Source organism: Panthera pardus, unplaced genomic scaffold (assembly GCF_024362965.1).
Source record: "Panthera pardus isolate Hobbes unplaced genomic scaffold, ASM2436296v1 HiC_scaffold_6, whole genome shotgun sequence".
NCBI lineage: Eukaryota > Metazoa > Chordata > Mammalia > Carnivora > Felidae > Panthera > Panthera pardus.
Window position 1 is genome coordinate 104,589,442 of NW_026526991.1, and position 12,958 is coordinate 104,602,399.

General features: G+C 40.9%; 1 protein-coding gene and 1 non-coding gene across 14 annotated transcripts in view; one reads left to right on the forward strand and one right to left on the reverse strand.

Moving 5' to 3' along the window:
* Nucleotides 1-6,678: 6,678 nt before the first annotated feature.
* Nucleotides 6,679-6,781, reverse strand: LOC128775161 (U6 spliceosomal RNA). Its single transcript, XR_008419810.1, has one exon. It is a non-coding gene; the product is annotated as a U6 spliceosomal RNA (small nuclear RNA).
* Nucleotides 6,782-8,618: 1,837 nt separating this feature from the next.
* The window catches only part of ERC1 (ELKS/RAB6-interacting/CAST family member 1), a 516,510-nt gene continuing 512,170 nt past the window's right edge, over nucleotides 8,619-12,958 (forward strand). For 11 of the 13 annotated variants that reach the window (XM_019464947.2, XM_019464955.2, XM_019464951.2 and 8 more), the window contains exon 1: nucleotides 8,633-8,883. The gene's annotated coding sequence lies outside the window, so the exon portion shown is untranslated. Of the gene's footprint in view, nucleotides 8,884-12,958 lie in introns of all 13 variants that reach the window. The other 2 variants (XM_019464949.2, XM_019464948.2) reach the window with 2 other exon arrangements.

A 12,958-nucleotide genomic window follows, 5' to 3' on the forward strand; every position in this document is an offset into this window, starting at 1 on the left:
GAGGGAGACACAGAATCGGAAGCAAGCTCCAGGCTCTGAGCCATCAGCCCAGAGCCCGACGCGGGGCTTGAACTCACGGACCGCGAGATCGTGACCTGAGCTGAAGTCGGACATTTAACCGACTGAGCCACCCAGGCGCCCCAACAGGATGCTTATATGAGCTAAAAAAGAGGTATCTGAGGATATAAAGGGGAGAAAAGACTACTAGCAGGAAGGTGAAAGATGTTTGGAAAACCAAGGTTACTCTAATATGTAGATAAGTTTCTTAGGTAAAGAGAAATCTCTGTTAATAACTCTCTTCCTGGTACAAAGAGGCAGTTGGGGGGGGGGGGGGGGGTAAAAATGCTTTTTTTTCTGAATCTGCTGGGTTTTGTTTTTAATTCAAAATAATGTTCATGCTAAAGTGGCCCATCTTAGGGCAGCCTGTCCTTGGACTCTACAGCACCTATGATCTCTTTATCAAATGATTTTTCTAGCCACACCCTTAGTGTGCTCTCCAGAATATACTTTTCTTATTTCTAGTATGGATAGTAATTGGGTTCTGCACCCAATTCCAACTTGTGGGAAAGAGGTGGGTTTCCCCACATCATCAAGGAGTAATTCTCCAGATACCAGCTGGATATCTTACATTTCCACTCAGTGGACAGTATCTACCCAGAGATAGTATCAGATCCCATAGGTTATGGACTCAGTCCTACAAGACTCCTGTCACCCCCCTCTCTTCCCTACACCTTCATATGTCAGATGCAAGCCTATGTTATTATTTGTGCTTCTGGCCAACTGGCTATAAATCAGAGGTTCCCATGCCCCTCTCGATTGATTAACTTGCTAGAGTGGCTCACAGAACTCAGAGACACATTTTCCTAGTAGATTACTGGTTTATTATAAAAGGATATAATTCAGGAACAGCCAGATGGAAGAGAGGCATTAGGCACAGTAAAAACATGGTAAAAGGACACAGAACTTCCATGCTCTCTCCAGGTACATCACTTTACTCATACCCTCCTTGTGTTCACCATCCCAGAAGCTCTCCAATCTCATTCTTTCGGGTTTTTGATGGAGGCTTCATTATGTAGGCAAGATTGATTAAATCATTGGCTATTGGTAATTGATTCAAACTCCAGCACCTCTCTCTTCCCAAGAGCTGGGGATTGGTGGGGAGACTGAAAGTTCCAAACCTCTATTCCTGTTTGGTTCCCCTGGTAACCAGCTCTCATCCTTAGGTGCTTTCCAAAAGTCACTTCATTAACATAATCTCAGTTGTGGTGGAAAGGGACTTGTTATGAATAACAAGACACCTATTTCACCTTTATGTCTCTGAAGTGATTTCAGGAACTGAAGACAGGAGACCAAATATTATGACGAAAGATGTTCCCGTTGCTTTTATTGTTCAGGAAATGCCAAGGGTTTTGGGAACTGAGAACCAGGAACAGTGGACAAAGACTGAACATATTTGAGAAATATTTTTTGGTCCTCTGAATGACCAAATATAAATCATAATATCACAGATAGGCTAAGAATTTTCCAAATCTTCATTTTGGTTCCTTTTTGTTGAATAATACCTTCTATTTATCTCTCTCTTCCTGCATTTTACTATAACTAGTAAGAAGAAATGAGACTGCACCTTTAACACTTTGCTTAGAAATATTCGACTTTATTACTTTATTTTTTTAATTTGAGAGAGAGAGAGAAGGAGAGAGAGAGAGCTGGAAGAGGGGAGGAGACAGAATCTGAAGCAGGCCCCAGGCTCTGAGCTGTCAACACAGTGCTGGATACAGGGCTTGAACTTGCGAACTTTTGAGCAGTGAGATCATGACCTGAGCTGAAATCAGAGGCTTAACTGACTGAGCCACCCAGGCGCCCCATCAACTTTATTACTTTTAAATTATTTCCACAAAATACTAGAACACAATTTGGCCAATTTCTTTGCCATCTTATAAGGGTCAGTTTTCTTCCAGTTTTCAGTAACATGCTCCTCATTTCTGCTCCAGATCTCACCAGAATCACCTTTAACATCCATTTTTGTACCAACAGCCTCTCTTCAAGGCAATCTAGGCTTTTTCTTTCTTTTTTTTTTTTTTTAACATTTATTTATTTTTGAGACAGAGAGAGACAGAGCATGAACGGGGAGGGTCAGAGAGAGAGGGAGACACAGAATCTGAAACAGGCTCCAGGCTCTGAGCTGTCAGCACAGAGCCCGACGCGGGGCTGGAACTCACGGACCGCGAGATCATGACCTGAGCCAAAGTCGGACACTCAACCGACTGAGCCACCCAGGCGCCCCTATCTAGGCTTTTTCTAACAAGCACCTCAAAATTCTTCTAGCCTCTATTCATAATCCAATTCCAAAGCCACTTCCACATTTTTTTAGGTATCTGTTGCAGCAAAATCCCACTTCTCAGTATCAAAATCTGTACTAGTCTGGTAAAGATACCATAACAAAACATCAGGGACTGGGGGCTTAAACAACAAAAATTTATTTCTCACAGTTCTGGAGGCTGAATGTCTAACTAAGATCAAGATGTTAGCATGTTTGGTTGGCTTGCAGATGGCCATCTTCTGGTTGTGTCCTTGTGTGGCCTTTTCTCTGTGCATATGCCCCAAGTGTCTCTTCCTCTTCTTACAAGGACATCAGTCCTATGGGATTAGGGTTCCCACTCTTATGACCTTATTTAACTGTAATTACCTCTTTTAAGGCCTCTCTCCAAATAAATTGAGGGTTAAGGGAAAGGGTGAGGAACTTTGAAAGAACACAATTCAGTCCAAACCAGTATACTTGAAGCACAAAAGATTTTTTTGTGTGTGGTAAAATATAATACAACATAATAGTTACTATTTGAACCATTTTTGACTCTACAGTTGTGTGGCATTAAATATATCCACATTGATCTGCAATCATCATGACTATCATTTCCAGGACTTCATTTTTCCCCAAACTGAAGTTTGGGAAGTACTCTAATTCCTAAATACTAATGTTATATTCTCCTTGCTCCAAACCCCTGTCAACCACCCTTTTACTTTCTGATTCTATGACTTCAAATACTCCAGGTTTATCGTATGGGATGGAATCATATAATATACAGTCCTTTTGTGATTGGGTCATTTCACTTAGTATAATGTCTCCAAGGTTCATCCATGTTGTAATGTGTCAGAATTTCATTCCTTTTTAAGGCTGAATAATACAAAAGTTTTTCATTTTGGTGAAGTCCAATTTTCGTATTTTTTTTCTTTTGTCACCTATAGGTTTGGTTTCACAGCTAAGAAACAATTGCCTAATCCAAGGTCACACAAACTTATACCTATGTTTTCTTTAAGAGTATTACAGTTTTTGCATGTATATTTAGGTCTGTGGTCCATTTTAAATTAATGTTGGTATATGTGAGGTCGGGGTCCAGTATCATTCTTTTGCATGTGGATATACAATTGTTATAGCACCTTTTGTTGAAAAGATTATTTTTTCCCATCAAATTATCTTGAAGTTCTTGTTGAAAATCAATTGTCCATAAATGTATGGGTTATTTCTTAACATTCAATTCTATTTCACTGATATATATGTCTATCACTATTCTAGTACTATACTATCTAGATTACTGTAGTTTTGTAGTCAGTTTTGAAATCTTGAAGAATGACTAATTTTTTTATTAAAAAATTTTTTAATGTTTATTTTTGAAAGAGAGAGAGAGAGTGTGAGTGGGGGAGGGACAAAGAGAGAGGGAGAGACACAGGATCCAAAGCAGGCTCCAGGCTGTCAGCACAGAGCCTGATGTGGGGCTCAAACCCACGAACTGCAAGATTGCAACTTGAGCTGAAGTCAGATGCTTAACTGACTGAGCCACCCAGGCACCCCTGTTCTAATTATTATTTTTTAATTGTTTTGGCTATCCTGAACCCTTTACATTTCCATGTGAATTTTAGGATCAGCTTGTCAATTTTGGGGGAAAAAAGGCAGCTGAGATTTTGATAGAATTGTATAGAATCTGCAGAAAAATAGGGGAATATTGCCAGTTAAATACTATTAAATCTTCTGCCACCATTTCTTGATGAACTATCTAGATTCATGATTTAGCTTGCTTATAAATCCTGTACCATGTGTCTGCCTACCCTCTCAATATAGACTAACAATTCCTTGCTCCTCCATTGGTTACTTTTCCTACTTCTGACAACACGTTTTAACAACCAGAAAAGTTTTGTCAATAATAAACATAATCTCTTGAATGCTTTTATCGTCTACCTTTCCTTCCTATGTTCCACATCTTAAAGTTAAAATACCGTAAAAGGGTATTTTTACCTTTATATTGTCAACAACAGTATAATTTATAAACTATGCTTTAACTATGTCAAGTTATTTATAATTTATTAATATGTTGGGTCTAAAAGTTGAACACCAGAAAACAGCATTTTCTAAGCTTTCTATCACGGTCATTCAGTTGAATTCTCTTTTCTTCAGATTTCTCTCCCAGTAGCCTAACCTTTTGGGACTTCCCTGAATTAGATCTTCCCTGTCCTCCTGAATTAGATCTAGTGACCCCTAAATGTATTGTCAAATACGCTGTTTTCTACCTCATTTTGCCTGAGCACATCTTCAAGAAACTCTTTTTTTAAAAAAGGTTATGTGGGAGTATAGGGGTGCCTGGGTGGCTCAGTTGGTTAAGTGTCTGGCTCTTGGTTTCAGCTCAGGTTGTGATCTCAGGTTGTTATCTAATGGTTCATGGGTTTGAGCCCCATGTCAGGTTCTGTGCTGGCAGCATGGAGCCTGCTTGGGATTCTCTCTCTCCCTCTCTCTGCCTTACCCCTGCTTGTGCTCTTTTTCTCTTTCTCAAAATAAATAAATAAATAAACATTAAGAAAAAGGGGGTATGTGGGAGTTTAACTTTATGAGTCCCTGCCTATCTGAAAGTGTTTTCATTCTGCTCTTTTACTTAATGATGATTCAGGTAGGAATGGGACTTTTTTGAAAATTAAATTTTTTTCTTAGGTTTTGAGGTCAAGAAATATTTCCCTCAGAAACTTGAAAGTCCGGGGTGCCTGAGTGGCTCAGTCGGTTAAGCGTCTGATTTCAACTCAGGTCATGATCTCACAGTCTGTGAGTTCGAGCCCCATGTCGGGCTCTGTGCTGACAGCTCAGAGCCTGGAGCCTGTTTCAGATTGTGTCTCCCTCTCTCTCTGACCCTCCCCCCGTTCATGTTCTGTCTCTCTGTCTCAAAAATAAACGTTAAAAAAAGATTATAAAAAAAAAAAAAGAAACTTGAAAGTCTATTTTCTTTCATTTAGTGTTGATGATAAGAATTCTAATGTAAGCTTGATTCTTATTCTTTTATGGGTCACTTTTTTTCTCTTTGGAAATTTAGGATCTGAATCTTCTCTTTGTCTTTGCATTTGTAATATTTACAAGGTTGTTTTTTATTTGTTTTTGCTCTGTACTAGTAGACACTTTAAGCTCTGGCAGATTTTCTTCCAGGATTTTTGAGTAATTTTCCATTTTCTATTTACTTTGTTTTCCTCTTTTTTTATAATATTAGTCCTTTTGGATTCTTACTCTTATATTTTCTCTTGCAATTTCCATCTCTTTGCATATTTTTTCTATTTAAAAAAATTTCATTGGCTTAATCTTTTAACACTTCAAGTGAATTTATAATTTTGGCCATTTCTTCTTTCTAATTTTAAGACTTACTTTTTATTCTCGGATTGTTACTTCATCTGGGTATACTGGTATACTATTCTTGTTTCCTAGGTGTAATAAGCCTAGGAGCATCCCAGTAATTATTTTAAAAAAATTTTTTTTTAAGGTTTTATTTATTTTTGAGACAGAGAGAGACAGAGCATGAACGGGGGAGGGGCAGAGAGAGACAGGGAGACACAGAATTGGAAGCAGGCTCCAGGCTCTGAGCCATCAGCCCAGAGCCCGACGCGGGGCTCGAACTCACAGACCGCGAGATCGTGACCTGAGCTGAAGTCGGAGGCTTAACCGACTGAGCCACCCAGGCGCCCCCCCAGTTATTATTTTTAAAGTTCTCTGAAGTTTCTCTAGTTCTTCTATGGCCATTCTCTGTTTATCTTTCTCCCCTTCCCCCGCCCCCTAAATTGGAGACTTCTTTTGAATATCTAATTATCTAATCCTTGGTTGTCTGTTCATGTTTAAGATGAGGTAATTGGAATGCTGATTAGGAATCTTGTGAACTTGGGAAGGTCTTGCCAACTTGCACAACTTCACTCAACGGTGAGTGGGTAGAAAACTAGCTATTGTGCCAGAATGAAGACTGCTTTAGTCATTAAATGTTCAAATAGCTGCCCAACTCTTCCCCAGAGATTATGAGAACTCTTGATTTTTAGCCTGGGATAAATGCCTGGTTATGGTATCTGAGATAAGGGAGGGCTCTTCTGTTCTATGCAGAGATCTTTATTTAATCTCCCTGTTGGCTACAACACCATCTGAACCTATTCTACATTATGGTTTCTTTCATTTTGTTTAGTCAGACTGCACTCACTTGGTATGTAAAATTAAAAAAATTTGGTGGTCTCATTCTCATTTTCTATTATGTATGAGTTTGTATCATTTTTAAATTCCTTTATTAGCATTTTAATGCGGTCTCAGGAAGAAGAGGTAATGAATGCATGTGCTTAGTTAGCTAGCTTATATATATTTTTAAGTACAGTTGACAAGCAATGTTACATTAGTTTGCAAATATGGAACACTTCATAAATTTATATGTCATCCTTGCACAGGGGACAGGCTAAACTTCTAACATTCCAATTTTAGTATATGTGCTGCCAAAGGGAGTACTCACCCAAGCTTTAATAAAAAAAAAATACTAAATGTAAGTTAAAAAAAATACTAAATGTAAGCTTAAAAAAAGACAAGTGGAGCAGAGTAGGACATAAGAAAAAACAACTAGTGGAATGGCAAAAAACCAAACAACTCCCTCCCAAAACACAGAAAAACATACTACCACAATTCTGAGTCTGTGATATTGATAGTATCCTGTGTATGTATAATTTAGGGCTTAGCACAGAAACGCTTCAGATCCACACATTTAGTGACATGTTGGATCTCAGACATCTAGTTCACACCCCATTTTACAGTTAAGAAAAGCAGAACTCAGAAGTGAAGTGATTTTCCCAAGGTCACACAAATAGAGAGTGGCAGAAGGGACACTAGGATGTGACTCCTACTTTCCTCTTACCTCACCACACTTCTGGGGAGTAACAGGATGAGCAGATCAGCAGTTAGATGAGGAAGATTTTGAAAAATAATCGACATAGCATGGATTTTTTTGGGGGTAAAAAGCCACATGTCTAAAAAAAAAAGAAGTATTTTCGGATGCTTACTTGGCAGCTATACAATCTTCTCTGGCAGCACAGTCTGACAATTGGTAGGCATATGTGGAATGTACTGAAGGGGGCGACTGTACAGCAGGACGGGGAACTGCAATAATCCAAGTGCTTGGTGATCTGGGAGGAAACAGAGTCTGGGCAGCATGAAACAGAATTTGGTGAATGAATGAATGTGAATACTGAGGGAGGGAGGGGAAAATGTTAGTGGGATTATGAAGGAGTGTGAATTGGTTAATTGTAGAGAATAAGCAGGGGCAAATGAGGACTCAACTCCTTTTAATGTCATTTTAAATTATTCAATGCAACCTAAAAGGCTGGGAACAAATATAATTTACATCACTCCTTCTTTCTGGTTCAGGGATAGTTTACCTAAATTCTTAAATTAAAGGATGCAGTTGTCCTCTTTGCATAGCTCCAACAAAAGAAAATCTACGAGACAGCACAAGAAAACTGGGTTTCCTGAATAAGGTACCATTTGCTTGGCCGACTCGCCTAGCTGCTGTGAAGACTGAGTGAGACAACGTAGCACCGCATTTGCCACATTGCGGGAACTGAAAGTGGACCTCAAATTCCGCCCACGTTCTCCTCTCCCGCCGCGCTCAAAAACCACGTACACTAGCGTGGGTCTTCCGCGAAGCCTAAGTTCTTTCCCTAAGGTCCAGTGGACAGCCCCACGGCCACATTCGCAAAAGCTAAGGGTGAGGGCGAAAAAAAATCCAATTTCCCTCCGACAAAGAGTTCCCACCGCGGCCGCGGGAGCGCAGCCCGGAATGTACAATTCTAGACCAACTCTCAACAACAGTGACTGTCCTGGGGCTTGTGTAACGGGCCCCGCCAAGGAGGGGGTTGGGCGACTCTAAGGTTTGGGAAAGCGACGATTCCGCTCTTCGGGCCTGGCCGGTCCACTTCCTACGGCAAGCAGAAGGAGACAAACGGCGCCTTGCCTCGCTCCCACCTACAGCCTCTTCCCGTAGCCGGCTCCCGCTCTCCCTTCCCGTGGCTGCAGGGGCCGCGCGTGGGGGGTGTGTACGCCCCGCGACCGTTGCCCTGCTTGGGCGCGCAGCCGCCGCCGGAACCCTGAATCACCCCACTCCCAGCCCCTGACCCGTCTTCCTCTGGAAGTCGCCGGAGGCCTGCGGGCTGCCAAGTCGCGCTCCCAGGAGAGTGCAGGAAAGCTAGGTGGCCCGGCCACGAGGAGGCGGAGCTCGCGGTGTCTCGCGGCCCGGGCCCGGGCCCTGGGGCGGGGCTAGGTGTCTCGCGCAGGGGGCGGGGCGTAGTGACGTCGGCGGGCGCTGGGGCCGTACTGTGGCTGTGGCGGCGGCGGCGGTAGTGGTGGCGGCGGTGGTGGCGGCGCCCGGGAGGCAGCAGCAGCAACAGCAGCAGCCCTGAGGAGGGTGAGACGGCCGCCGTGGCGGCAGCTCGGAAGTCGGGCGGGACCGAGAGCTTCCCGACTGCCGCTGGCGCTGAGGTTTTTTGCCTTTTCTTAGCCTGCTTCCTCACGGCCCTGGCTAGGGCTGGGCAGCGCGCCCCCGGGGAGGGGCGGAGCTGTAGGTGAGGCTACAAGACCCCCTCCCCCTCCTCTCCCTACCGGGGGAGGGGGGATGGGAAAGTCCGGGGAGGGGCGGACCCCACCCCACCCCAGCCCACCCGCGGGTTCCACCCCACAGAGCTCCAGGATTGGGCGGGAGCTGAAGCGATAGATGAGGGGAACCCGAGGTGGGAGGTGGGAGATAGGGGTTCTGGGTGCTTGGAGAACGGAGGGTTTCTGAGACGTGATGTTGAGGGCGAGGTAGTGGCGAGATGGAGAAATTGGGGAGCCATGAGGAGGTTGGGGTGCGGTCAGGGTGGATCTGTGTGGTTAGGCGACTGATGTAAAATATTGAAAGAGGTGAGGATTTTTTTCCCCCTTCTGTTAAATGGTAAGATAGGAGATGAAGGGTTGTATTGCAAAAGGAAGAAGAGCTGTGGATGTTGCCTTTGAGGCAGTTGGAGAAGCTGTTGCACTAGGTCTCATATTTCTACTTTAGGGTTATTATGGTTATTATTTTTCTTCTTCCTGGCGGGGTGGGTCGGAAGGGCAGAGAATCCCTCTGCTTTTGGCGCAGGTGGGTAATTGGTGAGGGTGGCTGGGTTTAAAGTTTTACACCCTTCAAGAAGAGTGAGGTCTTGGATTAAGACAACTTCATTCTGGCAGCAACATTAGGGAATAGGTCCCATTACACCTAGTTCCTTAAAGGTGTTACCTTCCAGTCTTTTTTCTGTGCCTAAAAGATCACTTTATACCACCTTATTTGCAAGCTTTATCCTGGCCTCTTAAGAGAAGGCCTGAAAATCAGGTGGTTGCTTTGGAAGACACGTTTCTGAGTAATGGTTGCAGGTGGTTGTGGTTGACTGCTTTGGATGGATAATTTGAACAGTTCTTTTGGAGCTAATTATATGAAAAATACATGTTTTAAAGCACAGCTGTCTTTTACAACTTGTTTTTCAATAGACTTTGACATTTGGGCATTTTGTGTTCAGCACAATTATTCGTGCTTATTTTTATTTCTCAATTGCAGATGCTATTAGACACTTTAAAAATGAACTGAAATAGCTTTTTTTTCTAGGTCCCTCAATTTCTGAGAAATGTTCTTGGAGTCAAGTGCTTTTAAGATGCTCTTTAATAACATTTTGGGGGCGTGTGTCTGACTTCATGGAGAGATGTTACTAAGAGTAAACAGTATTCAGTGTTCTTCACATCAGTGTTTCACAACTTTATACATTAAATCAGAATCTCTTCTCAATTCCTGCTCCCTATTAGATTACAGTATTCACTGACCTTACCTATCAGTGTCATTTAAGATGTTTCTTACTCAGAAAATAGGTCCTGTGATATACATGTATTATGTAATGGGTGGAAGTAGGCATGATTCTCAATAATTCATTTATGGAGGAAGAGCAGCCGTCATGAAATGGAATTTAAGCAGTGACTTTCCCAAGGCTTACTCAATTTATTTGGGAACATAGCCAGAGAAGTGCTTTCCTGTTACCCAAGAGAGAAATATACAGATTTGAGTGTCAGTAGTTGTAGATCATTGCCTTTTTTAACATGCCTAATTAATGAGCAGACTATTATCTTCTAGAAAATAGTTCTGCTTGAAGAAACTTACAGGCAACAGATGATATAATAGATATTAAGTGAGAAAGAGTGTCTCAGGTTTGTAATTCTAAAGAAAAGATTCAATTAAATGTATTCAGACAGGTCAAATTATAAGTTGGTAAATGAATACTTTTGGATTACTTAGAAGCAAAAATTAAAATTCACATATCTAGTTTTGCCTTTTAAATTATACTTTGATTTAATTGGGTATGCATGAGGACAAATGTGAACTAAAATGTCAGGTGAAACTATATATATTGCTAACATGACATTTACATTGTTGACAGTGGGATGCAATTCTTTGTAGGAATGCAGTCATGGGATTTGGGGGAAAGTATAAGGTAGAAGTGATCTATTTCTCCTTAGAGTTTTTTTTATGCCAGAAAAAACACTACCTATTATTTTTCAAGAAAAGTCACTTGCTAGTCATTACTGTGATGTTCTTGTTGAATCTACTGAAGTCTCCCTTGTCCCCTTTTTTACTAAAGTCAGGTAGGTATGTCTGTGTTAATTCAACATTAATACTGGGAGCAGGATAAAAGTGAAGGTTCTGTTAGCAACAGCTGCTCTTTTTCCACTCTCAGTTAATGCTTTTATAAGGAGTAAAAGAGCTGTTAAATGTGCATTTTCACATACTGTATCAAACACCTTGATGGAGGAAGACCAGAGAATGAAGTATTTTGGTTAACCAAATCCGTATATTGATTATCAGTTTTCAAACAAATATAATGTAATAAACAGCATCAAGGTTATGTAGAATATAACTTATTTCTATAAGTCTTCAATATCCGAGCCTTGGGACACTGACTCATTCAATGGTTATTTACTGAGTATTCTTCTGGGTACTTTTTTTAGCCATTGAGGATACAGTAGTGAACAAAGCTGTCAAAAATCCCTGCCTTCATGGAACTTACCTTCCAGATACCTTTTGGGGAAATGAAGAGAAACCTGGCAAAGAAGATTGATAAGAGGTCATTGGGTTAGGAAAACCAGGAGAGTGTGATTTACTAGAAATGAAAGAAAAGTTTTCAAGGAGGAGGGCATGATCAAGCGTGTCATTGTTTAAAGATGTGTCAGAGTGTTGGGTAAGGGAGGATTTTGCATGATTATTGTGTCTAATAGAAATATGACTAAATGCTTTTTAGTATGAGGTGACACAGATGCAAGAATTTGTCAGTTTTTAACTTACCTAGATTGATTTTTTTAAAAACATATATTTCACTTTTTATTTTTTTCAGAACAAAATAGGCAGCCTATGAATGTATAATACTAAGGACAGATATGATCTTTTATTAACTTTGTTTTTTAAATATATTATTAACTATTATACTCATTAAAAAAATAGGTAATACACTTATCAAATCATAAGATATAGGTAGAAAAGAGTAAGACTCCTGTCCCATCACGTTGTTCCTGAAGGCAATCACTGTTTCCAATTTCTTGTTTTTCCTAACCAGTGAAATTTTGTGCAGTAATATGGTTTAGCTATTTTATTTTATTTTTTTAATGTTTATTTATTTTTGAAGGACAGAGAGAGAAAGAGAGAGAGAGCAGGGGAGAGGCAGAGAGAGAGGGAGACACAGAATCCAAAGCAGGCTCCAGGCTCTGAGCTGTCAGCACAGAGCCTGATGCAGGACTTATGAACCACAAGATCTGACCTGAGCCAAAGTTGGACCCTTAACCAACTGAGCCACCCGGGCGCTCTGGTGTTAACTATTTAAAAAAAAATTTTTTTAACGTTTATTATTGAGAGACAGACACAGAGCGTGAGCAGGGGAGGGGTAGAAAGAGGGGGAGACATAGAATTTGAAGTAGGCTCCAGGCTCTGAGCTGTCAGCACAGAGCCTGATGCAGGGCCCAAACTCACAAACTGCAAGATCATGACCTGAGCCGAAGTCGGTCACTTAACCAACTGAGCCACCCAGGCGCCCCATCTGGTGTAACTATTTTAAAATCGCATGAATAGAACAAATATTTTATCTTCTAGGTTTTTTTTTTCCACCTTAGTATTTTCATAATTTAAGTCTAGCTACCTGCATACCTTTTGTTTTTATTTTCCAACAGCTTTGTTGAGAAATAATTCACACACCATACAGTTTACTCATTTAAAGTGTATAATTCAGTTTTCTGGTGTGTGTAACTACCACTACAATTAATTTTAGAACATTTTCTTCATCCCCCAAATAAGCCCCAAACCCATTAGCAGTCACTTCCCTGACTTTTGATTTTTAAGTATTGTTTTGTACATCATGGGGGGAAAATGTTTGTGAAATACTTGATTACCAACTAAATGGCAATTAAGCCACTTAGTGTGTATTTTTAAATATTCTGTGCATAAGTTTGTGTAAAAGTCAATTTAGCATTTTATTTGGTTGAGTACATACTTGTGAAATGTGATGAAGTGTCTTGTTTTCATTATTCCTTCATTTATTACTCCTAAAGCTTTTGATAAAGTGCTTGGATTATAGTAAGTACTCCATAAAAATC